Source organism: Patagioenas fasciata, chromosome 2 (genome assembly GCF_037038585.1).
Source record: "Patagioenas fasciata isolate bPatFas1 chromosome 2, bPatFas1.hap1, whole genome shotgun sequence".
In the NCBI taxonomy this organism is placed as follows: Eukaryota; Metazoa; Chordata; class Aves; order Columbiformes; family Columbidae; genus Patagioenas; species Patagioenas fasciata.
Window position 1 is genome coordinate 60,424,967 of NC_092521.1, and position 15,106 is coordinate 60,440,072.

At 40.2% G+C, this 15,106-nt stretch overlaps 1 protein-coding gene across 2 annotated transcripts in view; it reads left to right on the forward strand.

Annotated features, from left to right (window-relative positions):
• The first annotated feature begins 455 nt into the window (after positions 1–455).
• The window catches only part of SOCS6 (suppressor of cytokine signaling 6), a 31,035-nt gene continuing 16,384 nt past the window's right edge, over positions 456–15,106 (forward strand). The window contains exon 1 of one of the 2 annotated variants that reach the window (XM_065831441.2): positions 456–990. The gene's annotated coding sequence lies outside the window, so the exon portion shown is untranslated. The other variant, XM_065831439.2, reaches the window with a different exon arrangement.

Here is a 15,106-nt window from a genome sequence, read left to right on the forward strand (position 1 = left end):
TAAATTACGAATTGTTTTGTTGCTCTCGGTTTAGCATTTTATTAAAAAAAAAAAAAAAAAAAAGCGATCGGCAAGCAAACAGCCTGCTTGCCTGAAGCTGCTGTAGCACAGCTGATGCGGCTGAAGTTTAGTGGCACTTTTCTCGTGGCGACCTCTGAGACGAAGTTAAAACACAAAAATAACGCCTCTTCTCGCGCATCGCGTTCACGCCACGGGAGGTGTAAGCGAAGGTGAAGGGAGGAGATGGGAGGGAAGGGCAGGCCAGGCCAGACCCCATCCCTGCCCAGCGCGGCGCGGGCCCAGGGGGGAGCGCCCATCGGCGGCGCCTCCCAGCGGGGCAGCCGCGAGCCGGGCTCGTCGCCCCCGCTCGGGGCGGGGAGAGGCTGGGGGTGGCCCCGGCGGTACGATACCAGCGAGGCGATGCCCCTCGCGAAAACAAATAAAGGGGGAGTTGCTCCCTGTTAACTTTATGTATCAGCTGCGGTAGCCAAGGGGAGCTGTGGAAAACCGGGGTGGAGGAGGGAGGCGCCTGGGCTTTGTTAGCCCCTGGCCCATTCCTCCCTCCCAGCGCGAATCCCAGACGCCCCCCTCAAGTTTCCCGCGGCTGCCAAGCGGGGACGAGCCCGGGGAAAGGCGCCCAGACTCGGGGAAGGGAAGGGGTCCTGCCGCCCCGGGTGTGGTGGCGGCGGGCGCGGCTGGGTCAAGCAGGAAGGCGGAGGGACGGAGCGGGGGTGTCCTGGGCCCCGCTGCCCCCACCGGACTGTACGCGGGGGCGCCGCAGCCGGAGCTGTGCCTGCCGCAGGCAGCGGCCATCGCGAGCCGGCCACCCCCGTGCGCCCCTCCGAGGACGGAGGGGTGGGGGCAGAGGAGGCGGAGGAAGCGGCAGCGGCGCCAGGAACAGGGAGGCGGCGGCAGGGCGAGGGAGGGAGTTGGAGCCGAAGCCGGGCTGGGCCCCGCAAGAGCAATAGCAGCGCCAGCTCCTCCTCCTCGGTGAGTCCCGCTCCGCCGCCCCGCGAGGCTGCTCGCCGCCGAGCCCGGATGCCGGCGCAGGCCGGGCCGCGCCGCCGAGGTGCCCGGGGAGAGGCCCGCGCTGGAAGCGGGACACCGCGGCCTCCGCTGGGTGAGCGTCCCCGGGGCAACGGGCGCGCCGCGGCCCGTCTCCCCTTATCCCTTTCCCCGGTGGCCGCGGAGGGAGAGCCGGCGGACGGGGACGGCGTGGTTCGCGGGTGCCCGCCGCCTTCCTCCCGAGCCGCGGCCCTGGCCTCCTCTCCCTTTGTTTGCTCGGCTCCCCGAGCCTGCGGCGGCGCCAGGCCCTGCGGAGGCACCGGGGCCGCGGCGCGGCCTGCAAGGCGGGCGGGCTGTCGGGGAGTATTGTCGGGCCCGGGCCACCGAAGCGCTGCCCAGCCCCCGCTGTGACAGGAGGGGACCGGGGCCGGCCTCTTGCCCCTGCCAGCCGCGGCGGTGGAGCCCACCGGCCTCTCTTCCTTCTTCTCTGGGCAGCTGCCCAATGCACCCTGCTCCTACCCGTGCCATTACCGGGGGCAGCTGAATTGGGCTGATCCACCTGCCCTGAAACGCGCCTTCAGTTTTGGCTTGGGGACTGCGGTCCCCATCTCCAGCAGGGCGGGTGGCCGGAGGTGGCGGTTGAGGCAGCCGCTGCAGGGGCTTGTGCGGGGGCTTGTGCGGCTGGGGAGCCCCGAGGCAGCGGGTATAGCCTTGTTGTGAGGTGAGGGTGTCCCAAGGGCTCCCGAAGGGACGAGCGAGGGAAAGGCTGCTCTCTGTGACAGGCGGCACTTAAAAACTTGACTTAAAATAAAAAACAACACCCCCCCCCCCCCAACTTTACTGGCTTTCGTTGTTCTTCAAGCTGCTTCTTACGTTCTCTTTGCCTAATGTTGCCACTTGTCTCAGGAAAGAACTGTTCCTGGCCCATGCCTACTCATTTGCTTAAGAAAAAAGCCTTTTCAGAACACTGAGATTTTTAAGAGGTGCAGAGGATGATGCTTCTGTGACTTGAGGTGCTTTGCCTGTCTTTCTGCCTTCTCGATTATTTCATCTTTCTATATTTTCAAAATCGTCTTAGTTTGGAACACTTTGTGTGTGTGTGTGTCGAGTAGGTAACTCTGTTAAAGAGTTTGGTTGCAGAATATACTCCAATCAGGGAAAGCTTATATTAAAAAATTCTTGTGCCCTTATGCCATTAGTTCCCAGTCCCTTGTTATTGCCTGCCAGGAATGCTTATGTTATGCCCAGACTCTGAAATATACCTGTAGTTTAAAAATGCCTGCTGCGGGCCTCCTGTCTGCACAAGTGTTTGAGGAATAATGCATCTGCGTTTCTGTTCTGGGTGGAAAAAATAGCGCTATGTTTGTTTCATGTTAATAAACACATCATTGGATTGTAGAAAGTATGGAAGCTTCAGTATAGTTACAGAAATAATTTACTTTGCTTTGCTGGAAGGCTGGAGAATGTGTAGGTATTTTTGGAGTCTTCTGCAGTAAGGAAGTAATCGTAGCTCACAGTTTTATGTGTAACTTATGAAAGGCAAATTTTAGCTTTTTCAAAATGCTTATATTCACGAAGTGTTAAGCAGTACTTGAATGGAGTCTTCACTTCCTATTATGTATTTCTTGGTGTTGTGACATTGCACTGTGGCTGGAACTAAGCAATGACTTAAAGCAGGTTCACCTGTTGTATGCTTAATCAGGCATGTATTCCCTATATCCAGATTTTCAGCTTTAAGCAGATTTTTTTTTTTTTAATTAAAATTGCATGAAATTAATCCTTGAAAGTATGAATGGTCACAGTGTACTGTTACGTATTGATACCTGCATTTGCCAACTTCCTGGGAAACTGCAAGGCTATGAAATAGTTAAGAAGAAACACTGTGGTGCTTCCTGAGCTTTTGTGAACCTCTCTTCATCGCACTGCATATGTGCAGCATCAAAGTGTTTGAATGGGTTCAGGAGTCATGACAGATAATCCTAAACTTCCTGAGAACTTGACATACTGAAATGTAAAAAATATGTATATTATGCTATACTGTCAATTTCTTTGACCCTAGATTGTGAAGGTGAGTCGAACACCTTGTGTTACTCTTAGAAAGGGATGGTTTGAAGAATTGGTAACTTGATTTGCATTGTTCTGCAAGTAGATTACATCTCTTCCCTCTCCTTAGCGCAGTGAAGGGCTGGAATAAGAGAGTGAACTCTTAATTAAGAGTTTTTCTTAGGAAGCAAGTTAATTCTTTCTGCTCTTCCTTATGAAATCTTCATAGTCATACAGTAATTTGAACATAAACATTTGAAAGACCATCCAGTGGCATTGCCTTGAGTTCATCACATATTTGCTACACTATTGATGGCAAAACTGAGGCCACAGTCCAGGGTCGTTCCTTACTCAAGTGCTTTATTTGCTGTTGCTTTACTGCTCTCCTGGGCCTACACAGCACTATTTTGGTAGTGTTTGTGTAGTACAACGTGTTGTAGGGAGGTGATAACAAAGTAGATAGAAAGGAGACTGTTCTCTTGTGGTGTGTGTCTCAGTGTTTTGTTGATAGTGCTTTAATGTGTGTTAGCAACTAATTAGAGGGGGTATCTCAAGTGGTTGTGATGGTCCAAGGAAGAAAATAAGACAAAGGTAGTATAAAAGTAAATGTAACCTAGTTTAGGAATGCAAATACTAAAATTTATTGAGTATAAGTTGGCTAGGACTGGGACTGAAAAGCAGAACAGAGATTTCTTATGCAATTTAACTGTATATTTTGTAGTAGGAAGTGTTAAAATGAAAAGAAATACAGAACTTTTGAGCTTCTTTTTTAACTCTAAAATAAACCCTCCAAACCAAACAAATAAAAAAAACCCAACAAACAAAAAAACACCAGAAAACCACAAACAGAAATAGCAATATCTGGTAATCTTCCTTATCCTTACGTTTTGCCAGGATCTAATTTCATTCCATCTTTGTGTATGCTTATTTTCCTGGAAATAAATGTCAGTCTTCAGAAGACAATAAGACAATAGATAAACCTGATTAAAAGCTCCCAAGTTCTTACAGCCCCTGTCCCAGTACCTCTCAATACATTTGTAATAGTAGTAGGCAAGGCAGTATCCTTAAAAAAAAAACTGGCCTGAAAATTTTCCTTGACGATTTCAGATGGCAAATTACATACAGTTTGTTGGTTTTTGTTTTTTGTTTTGTTTTTTTTTTTTTTTTTTTAACCAGAAGAGTGTGTTTTTAATGGAATATTGTCCACGTTTAAAAAGCAGCATCATACCATTCAAACATGCTTCTGATACAGCAGAGGATAAAGATTCATGACACACGGTAGATTCCTTCTCTTATTGATATTTTTGCTTTTTTTTCTCTAGAAAGAATTGATTTCTGAATTAAAACTCTGTACTATGTAAGTTGGATAAATTTCTGTGTTAAAAATAGTTTAGTTGGTTTTGAAACAAACAGTTAAAAATGAGTAGCTTTGGGGTTTTTGTTGCAGTAGGTTTTTTTCTCACTGTAGCTAAATGATCTAAAGCTGTTGAAACAAAAACATGTTACCTACTTCAGCCTCTTCTGGTGGTCAAAACCAAAACAAGCTGGCCTTGCATTATTGCCCTGGATGAAAATGGAAAACTGACTGTAGGTGAAGTGTTGTGTAATACATCAAATATATAAAGAAGGTTACACAAACTTTGCTAGAATCTACACTGGCTGAATTTGAAAAGGCAACATGATGCAATCTGACTTAGTCTGCTTATTGTGAGAATTAAAGCTTTTGCATCAAAGTGTTAGAAATTTAGCTCTCTGATTTCTTAAGTTCTCTTAAATAAAAGTTGCTCTGAATTTTTTCTTCTACCAGTTTTCATTGATCTTCTAACTCCTGTTTTTGTCATGTACAGGCATGCAAACAATAAGCATCTACAACTCCAGATAATTTCAGGAAGTTTTGAGGCATATGGCTTTGTAAATCTTATTTCCATTTATTAGAGTCTAATATGGATTTAAGGACCCATCTTTAGATATTTTTATTTAAAAAAAATAGTTAGGCTATTATCTGTCATGAAATTTTCTTCTGGAAGCTATTAAGTTAAAATACTCTGAAAATTATCGGCCCTTTTGTGTGTCCTTAACAGTTCACATAATACTTTGGACAGTGAGATATTCACTTGTCTTCATTTATGACAAGGGTGTAAGCCACATGTTACCTAAAAAATTGTTCCTAGGTTGCTAAATCACCAAGAAAACTGTGCAAGTTAGATAGTCTTCATTTGTGTAACATAAATACAGAAACATTGGCTGAGTTTTTGTGCCTCTGTCTTTAAAAGTCTGTTGAAGGGATATGAAAAAAAATCTCTTTGCTTACAGGTAACCCCAACCAAAGGATGCAATATATATGCATTTCTGTCCAGGTGCTACTCTCCAAACATTGCTTCATGTTGTGTATACATAGAGCACCAGAAGCTTCCTGTCGTCTGTGAAACATTGTTTTCTTTTGTAATCTACCAAGTGCAATACCTTGGCAGTTCTAAAAAAATCTCAGGTTTTTAAAGTGTAAATAGTAGATGTTAGTTTGATGTTTTTGTTTTGTTTTGTGTGTTTTTTTGGTTTGGTTTGGGTTTTTTTAAGAGTTCATTAAGTGGTCTCTAGTTAAAAAACATTAATAATGAAAATGAACCTGTATGTATTGTTAGCTAAATCATGCAGATATGTGATGTTTTTCTTTGCTTCCCAGTGCAGTGTATAATTAGCAACTGTATTTGTATTATTCAACTTGAATGGTATATGGTACTGATCTGTAAGAGGACTTGTGTAAGGTTTGGTGGTCTTGAGTTAATAAAGTAAATGTGGCTAGCAGATAAATTGATTTTTAGGATGTGAGATTGCAGACTTAAAAGCTTTGGTATTGTTCCTCAAGGATATTCCGTATAACTTAATACATAGTATGCTACATTTGATGACAAAATTGTTGGAAAGTGAGGTTCCAGTCAGACTTGCTTTTACAGTGTGTGATCTCTGTTTCTCTTGAGTAGTTTTATTTTTAATTAATTTTGATGTTCTCTGATAAATGTGCTAAAACAGCAGTTTGTAGGGGTCTTGAGTAGGTGATTGTTTTTCCTTCTCTAAAGCAGTCTGCATTCCTCAAAAAGATTGAGAACAAATCAGTAGGCTACTCAACGTTTCCGAAGCATGTTTATTTGATCCCAAGATGTCTCTGATACAGTGGTCAGGCTTGATTTCTTTTTTTGTTGCTTGTGATTTAGGGAAACCTGTCTCCCCTGACTTTGTCTCAGCAACTGCTGCAAGACCAGGTAGTTACAAGCTGTAATGTCAACTGTGTTTTTGGGATCAGTAGTAGGTTTTAATACCCTTGGAATTCCTTTTGGATGGTAATCTGGTATCAGATTAGAAGGTTTAATAATTGAAATAGAGAAATGAAAAAAGAATGGCATCAGGTAAAAGTTCTTTATTACAGAAGGTGTGCCTTCCAGGATGAGATTTGTGGAAGCTACTCCAAAAAACAAGGCAGGTAGCTTGTCAGGACGGTATTCTTAATTCAGGAGCTGGTGGGAACTGGATGAGTGAGGAATTCTCGGCGGATTCACTAACAGAAGCTGTTTGTGCAGACATACTGGTTTGGGTGAAACCTGCACTGGGCAGGTTTTCCAGGCTGGAATTTTGGTCAGCTTGAGGAGGCTGACTCCAGAATAGTTGGTTTGTGCATTCAGAGGTACAAGTTGCCAGGTTATGTATAAGATCTCAAGTCTGGCTCTGTGTAAGGTAGGTGCCTGGTGGCTTTTTTTTTTTTTTTTTTCCTTCTCGTCTCTCTTCTCTCTTCAGTTGAAGACAGAGGCAAATTAATGCTGATCCAGTGCTCTCTGAAACATTGATTTTTCTCCTCTTCTTGGCTATTGAAAGAAAGAGCTGTTGTTTATTAGTAAGTAATGTTGAGAAGTAATAAAGGGCTTGCCATGGGCCTTTGGCATGATTTTATGCAAAGAATCTAGTTACTTGGGAAAACACTTAGATGTAAATATTCTGCAGGCCTTTACTACAAGGGATAAAAGAAAATCTGTACTGACCAAGGCACTAGTCCTATTTGCAGTCTAATCTCAAAAGAAGACTGTGAAGGGAAGTTGTTACCTCAATACTGACTCAAATGTCCTGTGTATTACAGAAAGAAATGCTTTTTGGAATCTGCTGTGTTTTAGATTTTGTGTGACATGGAAAACAGGAACGGAAATTCTCTGTATCTGCACTGAAAAAATATGTCTACTCTCTTTTTAAATTGGGCTAATACAGATTTACTTTTATTTATAGTGTGTATAAGTTTAAATTTGTGTCGGAGAGAACAGAAGAAAAAACAGTGTGCGTGTACATGACTATTTCTTTGATGTTTGAACTTTCAAGCTTAGCTTTTGCAGCTGGGCTTCTATACTCCTGTCTGCAGAAATTTGACCTTGCTCTGGAGAAAGCTATCTTGAGGGCTTGGAGTTTGTGTAAATCTCATAGAGCATATTAACTTCATATAGACAGTGAAAGTGTTATCTTTGATTCTGCATGGAAGAATTTATACACCAAGGTGAAGTTGCTCAGTGTAAGGCTCCAATTCTTCATTTGCAAGATAAACATAATATACAAAGAACAGTCCTATTGTTTTAAATGACTGATCACAGTTAATTAATATTTGCTGGGTTGGGACTGAATATTAGCAAAACTGGATTGTTTAGGGCTATGTGGAGAATTTTCTGCTTCTGTTGAACATTATTAAAAAAAACAACCAAACAAACAACAAAAAAAACCCAAACACACAACAAACAAACACCACCACAAAAAGTCCCCAAACATACCTAAAACTGAAAGTCTTCCAGTGTGCATCAGGGAGAAACAGTGTCTGTCTAAAAACTTCAACTAAAATATTCTCCATCAGAGTTGCTGGTTGAGGTAGTGAGACATTTCTGTCTGCAGGTGATTAGAGTGTAGGAGTAGAAGGAAGAAAAGTTCCTGATCTTAATAATGAATAATTAAGAGTCTCCTTAGTTTTGACCCAAAATTAGAAAATTTGCATGTAGAGTAAGCTTTGTCAGAACTGGTATAGTCTCCTAAAACGGTGTTATTCTGACAAATCAGGATTTCATGAAAAAAAAGGTGGTTAAGCAGCTTTGCCCATGCAGTCAAAATTATGTTCCCGTTCTGGTCAGTGCACTAGTTGTGCAGCGTTAATATATGTCCTTTTGTGAAAGCACCCCTTGGACTTAAAAGGGCTGTCAATTCAGATAAACGTATTTAAATGTTTCACCTTATGTTTTAAGGGAAATAAAGTAGTTATGTGAGGTTAGACAGAGATAATACTCTCTGTACCGATGTTTTACCTTGTTTTATTTGACAGTACTTTGAGCACAGCTGTGTGGCCTGTTCCCATATATGGATAGGCTCTGAATCATAAAGAAGATAATTAGTTTACTCTTTGTTCTTATTTGGCCTTCTCCCAGTGAAAGTGGGGATAGAAATACTTTAAATAAAATGTGTTTTTTACTTTCTTGCTTTCCCAAATGCAGAAGTTGGATTATTCTCTGCAGTGGGTTCTTAGACCTTGGAGGAGCAGCCAGGCTGTCTGTGAGGGCAGGTGCCCAGTGGGACTGCTATGCTGCTGATCCAGGTTCTGCTGCCAGAGTGTCTTCCAGGGGTGGCTGCTTAATTACAAGAGGTGCTCTGTGAGGAAAGCACTTCCCTCTTGGGCACCCACCTGACTGAAGATCCCCTGATCTTTAGACAGAAAGAAGGAAAAGAAGGAAGTCTTCCCCTCGCTCCTTCCTCCTCCCCCCCCCCCCCTTTTTTTTTTTTTTCCCTGTCCTCGTGGTTTGTTGTGTTGTGCTAGCTTGTCTGTAGAATAAATCCTGCTTTCTGTTTCACTGATTGGATCTGTGTTGCTGACTGTGAAAGACTGACTTTCAGTAGCCAATCCCATTTGACATTCTGTGTATAAAATTGGTTGGATTTGAGGTTGACAGTGATCCTAACCTAATCTTCCTGTATGTGGTTTGACACAGGTACTAACTTTCTCTAAGTGAGGAATATTCACTTTAAAGAATCATGACAGTTGAGAAGGACAGTTTTCAAATGTCTTTCTTACGGTTTTATTTTTCAGAAAGCTTTAAAACTGTTTTAACTTTGTTTAGCAGTTGACTGGCTTGCTTATGAATCAGATAGAATCCAAGGAAGGAAATAAAATGCTGGAGATCCTGGAAATAGAATATTTTGAAATAAGGATTGCAATAAAAATAATTTGGAGTTTTAATAGTAGAAAAGAGAAAATAACGTAATTATGAGCCTTCTTCAATCTTGTTTTTGCATGCTGTGCTCCTAAGAAACCTGATAGTACATGACCCTTTTGTTTTGCATGAAACTCATTTACTAATTCTGAAGATTCTGAAACTGATTTCAGAATCAGTAGTGTAGCTTTAAATATTGGATTATTGTTTATTTAGGTATCGGTTCAACAAGGTGAACATGTGAGTATATCTGTTTAAATAATCTGGTTTTCAGTGCTTAGAGTTTTGGAAGGGTGAGTGAAACTTCAACCCACATGAGCCTTTCCGTCACTCAGCCCCTCCAAATTTGATTGTATTTAGAGGACCTTAAAATAATGGAGTACTTAAAAAATGAAGATGCAGGAAATAAGGAGCTTGTGCACTTATAAAATATTATCAAAGCTGGTAATTTTATGGTAAACACTTATTGAAGTACAAATTGTGGAGGAATAGACTTTTCAAACAAAAGGAATACTTGGATTTATTTTCAGATCAGTTGTAGAAAGGCAGTTTAAATTCTGTCTTGTATCCATCAGAAGTGATTTTTTTTCTCACTTCAGAATGTACCAAATAAATCCTCTATAATTAATCACTTTCCATGTACCATTAGCTTTTCAGAAAATTTGATTTATTTTTTTTTTATTTTTTTTTTTTTAAACTTTGTGGATTAAGTTGCTTTGGTGTTGTACTAACTTTTGACTGCCATTGTTTCTAAGACTCTTTATTACTTTGTCTCTTTGAAAATGACATTGGTTTATGTAGTAGTAATGGGAAATTGTAAAGTTTCTTCATCAGTACAAGGTACTAAGTCACTTGAAGTTTTAATTTTTACTTTCAGAAAAAATATTTTGGTTTAAAAAAGACAAAAAAATTATTCATACCTCCTTTTAGAGTACTTGTAATGTTATGATTTATGTATATTCAACAAGACTGTGTAAGGTACTTAAGTAATGTGGAACATGTTTATTTTTCTAGATGAGGTGGTTCTCTGAGGCTTAAAGTACAGGTGCTTAAACGCATCATGAAGTTAAAAGTTATTTGGTAACTATTATTTATGGATAAAGCCTTTCTACAAACTATGACCGACACCACCCCTCCCTCACTTCTCTGTACCTTGAATTCCAAGAAATGAAAATTGAGTCTCTTGTCTCTTTGAGGGATGATTTATGGTTTTGATCTCCTGTGTCTCTTTGACAGATGGATTGCGGTTTTGCTCTCGTGCTCTCGGATCACAGTTGTAAGCAGTTGTGCATAGGTAAAGCAACTATAAAAGCTAGCTTTAGGACAAAACCAGCTGATGATCTCACTAGTGCTCTGGCATCCTCCTGGCCAGAGGCACTTGACTGAATGATACTACCAGTGGCCTTAATTGTAGTCGTGAGTGTTGCCTGTGTTGTTCTTGTTGCTATTAGATTCATAACTGTGTTTATCCAAGAATATTTGATTAGAATCCACTTTGTTAGATCTAGCATAAGCTTTCACGAGTATTTAGATGCTTAATAAAGTGTACATATCTTGGTAACTCCAACTTTGATTTTTTTTTTTTTTTCTAACACTTCCTACTGGAGTCCAGTAGGTGTTTTTAATTTAATTACTAGTTGCAAACTTTGTCCTATGGACATTAGTCTGGTATTGTACATGTAGCTGCTTCAACTAGTTGGGCAGAAGTAAGACAGCCGAGGAGGAATCTGAGTGTTACTGTGACCCAGATCCATTTTTGACAGCCTGAACCTTTACGAATGCATAATCCTACAAGATTTATGACAGAATTATATTCACTTGGAAGAAGTTATGAATAACATTCTTCTGATGAAGTTATTTATGCAAACTTTTCACTTTGGATTAAGTTTTCCCTTCTATTAAGTACTATCAGAGCCTAGACCAAACCAATACTAATCTCTGTTGAACTGCATCTTATTAAATAGCATAGGTGTTCCAGAATACAAATGAGGTACAAATATAACTATGTAAGAGGGAGTTCCTTACACCTGAAGTAAGGAAAAATGCTCTTTTGCCTTTAAAATGGTTTCCCAAGTATGTGTGAATGAAGTATATTGTTGTCACTGTTACTTATTGGGAACCATGTAATCAGTGGACATTGGGCCTAGCATCATCTGATAAAAAAAAATTATCTGCAATGACATATGAAATTAAATATAAAAGTATAGCAAAAAATTCGCTTGTCATTTGCACATACAGGTTTCATAGACTGCAAGCAGTATGTCCCAGTGACGTAAAATACAGCTGTAGCAGCTTGGTAACTAGAGCTGCCAGTCAGAATGTAAGATAGCCAAATAAATTCTCCACTTCGTTCTGTGTGAGAACTGCCTTGAACAACCTCTTGGCTTCTCTGTAGTGCAAAAAGTTTTCTATTTCTTCTTTTAAAGCTGTTCTACAGAGTATTAACACAGCTGAAAAAGAAACAGAGTGTTTTCTCATCCCAGTGGAGTAAGCAACTGGCTTGAAGAGGGAAAACCTGGGCCTGACTTGCTGGCCCAGTTCATCCTGTATCTGAAACTGCTTCTGCACAGTAGAGTATCTTAATCAAGAATAAGTAAGAATTTCCATTTCACAATGGCTAGGACCGCTATCCAAGTTGCTAGAATTTGTAGTTAGGTTTCCACTGGTGCAAGCTCCTTATGTGATGCAGAGATATACTGTGGTTGTTCATGCACTTCTCATGATGTCCAGAAAGAGGTTATTCAGCATTTTATTGAGCATGATTCTGTGAGCTAACGATAGACAGTTCGAGAACATGGCTAAGGAGGTAGGTGAAGGCGTAGCCATGAGGAATAGCCTGGAGGTAGAGTGCAGTTCATTGGTGCAGATCTGCTAACACTAAGTACTTCTGCTTTTATATGCAAAAATAAGGCTAAGGGCTACTTAGGCATTTTTAATTAAAAAAAAAAAAATCCCTCTGAAATTTTGGTACTTCCTAGAATAGACAGCTCTGTGTATGTGAAGGGAGAAGGGTTTTGATGAAAAACTTTTTCAGTATAGGATGCTCATCTTTTTGGAGTCTTAAGGAACCTGACTCTCCTAGTATGCTCTGAGTAGTTGCAACTCTTGTTGATTTTTGGAGGAGTTGCTTATGCCAAGGTACTGAAAAAGTCTGAATTTGGACAAAAATCAGATGTTTTATCTATATTTTAGGTGACTGGTTGTAGTTCTGACCTTTTCAGTTTGCCAAATATAATTTTTTTTGAATTTTATTTTTGGAAAGCAGGCCATCAGCCTCAGAATGGTTGTGTTACAAGCAGAATGTGGTAGGGCTTGTGAGAATACTCTGTGCCTCATGGGAGACACCAATTTAGCAAACTCAAGAGTTTGTGTTGTATAAAGCTTAAACAATCGACAAAAATACTGTTGGCCTCTTTCTTACTCTGAATTTACTTTCTTTGAAGGTTGCACTTTCATCAATAGTTTAGAAATAACCTTGGAGGGTGTTGGGTCATTTTAGGGGGCAGAGGACTTTTGTTTGTTTGTTTGGGTTTGTTTTGTTGTTTTTGTTCCCCTCGTCTGTACCTTGCTGGGTTTTGTTTGTGTTTTGTTTTTTTATTTTATTTTCTTTCCTTCCCCCCCCCACCCTGTGTATTTTTAACTCCTTTAGATGTACATCACTGATGGATCTTCTGCTCATCTTCTGGTTACCTGATACTACTTTGTACTGTAAGATGGGTGATTCATTCAGTTACTGCTTTGATAGATGAAGCAGTTGGTCTGAAAAGACTTTGTAAAATACCTGCTGAATTGTAAAGTTTTAAAGAAAGTCAGGAAGCTGAATAATGACTAAATAGAGGACAGTGATAGAAGGTATCTTGAAAGGCTGGATATGTCTCCACAGGATGATGAAACCCAAGGTCTTGTGTTTGTCTTATTCTTGCATTGTCAGCAAACCCTTGAAAGCTTTACCTGATCTCCTTCAGTGGGTGACAATTTGCTGTTGCAATCAACTACTGGAGTTGCACTAATTTGGTTCTGTTGTCATCTTATATGGGGAGATGGAGGATATTTCAGATTTAAGTAGGTATTTACTCAAAACCCCAACAAATCAACCCCCACCATCCCCTCCCATCCCTCCACATTATGAAAATTCAGAATGCATGTCTCAGAATTAAATGACCTTAATTTGACCTGACTGTGCATGTTGTTCAGCCTACAAATCCATCTTAAAAAGTGGAAGTTGAGCTCTCAGTGTTCCAGCTCATGAGGTGTTGAATACAGCATTGAGTGCCTGTGCATTAGCATTTGAGTGTCAGATAAAGAGACAGCAAAAGTTTTTTTTAATGAAGCCAATAATTCTGTCTGTGAGCTCTGGAATTTGGAGTTTAATTAGTATTGTGTAAGTAAATTATGGGACCCTACATTTTAAAGGGTGGTGGAGAGTGAAATTAATGTAAACATTTTTGTCCTGTATGTGAGGCAAGGAGGAAAATTGCTCAGGCAACTCTTCTGGTGAGATCTTGAACTTTAGACCTGAATGAAATGATTTACTGTGTTTCCTATATAAATAGTCGAGATAAAGGATCTAAAATGAGTTTTCGCAGTGTGCTGTTGTTCATGAGGGAAAACACAAAGGATTTTACGCACTGATAGAAGTTGTCTAGTATTGTTTTAGTGATTATATTCTAGATTTTCAAGAAAGTAATGTTACTAGTGGAGCTTAGTGGTCACGTTGGGAATAAGGACTCTTACATTAATATGATACATAGAAAATTGTTTTAATTTTTAATATATTGCCAGTGTTTTATTACCACAGTGATATAAAAAATATCACCTAAGCCTTTCTCTAACTCCTAATCAGAAGTTAAAAACAAATCGCAGTAGCAAACCACTTTTGCTTCTAATGAGCATCAGTGATAGCTTGAGAGTTGGAGGTAAACCTTTTTTGTTACTGACACTGTAAATTAGCCAATTAAAAAAAAAACAAAACAAACAACAACTTATTAATATAGACTTTTATTACTAATTGCTGATTTTAGGTATCATTACAACGAAACAGTTTTGTGAAATGTGTCTCTGAGGAATGAAGTTGCTTCATGCCACTTCCTTCCTTGGTTTTGGAGACACTTGAGCTCCAGAGAAAGCTTTTCTTGTATTTAGAAATGTCTGTGTCTTGGATTTTTTTAATAGATATATAAAATATATGAATTTTTGCTAGAGCTGCTCTCTCAGTTGACACACTACCTATCTGTTTATTTGATACAACTCCATTGTGCAGCCCTGAAGGGGCTGCAGGGCACACAGACAGAAGGAGCCTTAGTTGGTTGAGCTTTGTTTATATAGGAAGAAATGCTGAAACAAACTGCAGTCTTTGAATGCAAATATAACTTGAAACTTTTGGAAAGTGCCTAGGGAGTTAATTTTCTCGAGTCTGTACTGTGTTACGGTATTTTATCTATTTATTATTTCAAGGATTGGAAAGTCCTTGGTTGACTAAAAGTAACTGTTATTTAAATGTAGCCAATGCCTTTTCACCCCAGGTACTTCATGTTTCACCGAACATTTATTTCTCTTTCAATGCATTATACTTCACAGGTGCATATACTGTCATAGTATATGTATGTTATTTGTGTTAATTGTGTACATTTGTAGTAAACCAGTTGGTTATTACTTTGGAAAGATGTCTATGTCTTTAATAAAAAATGAATTAACAAAATAATGTGAATTTCACAAAAAATAGATTTCTGTCATGTTGCACACCTGGGGAAAATTGTATTCTGTCAAAATTTTCCACTGTTAGAAAGTAAAGGTACCAAGTGATTTAATGTGCATAAAAAAGCAAAGCTGTGGAAGTAGGG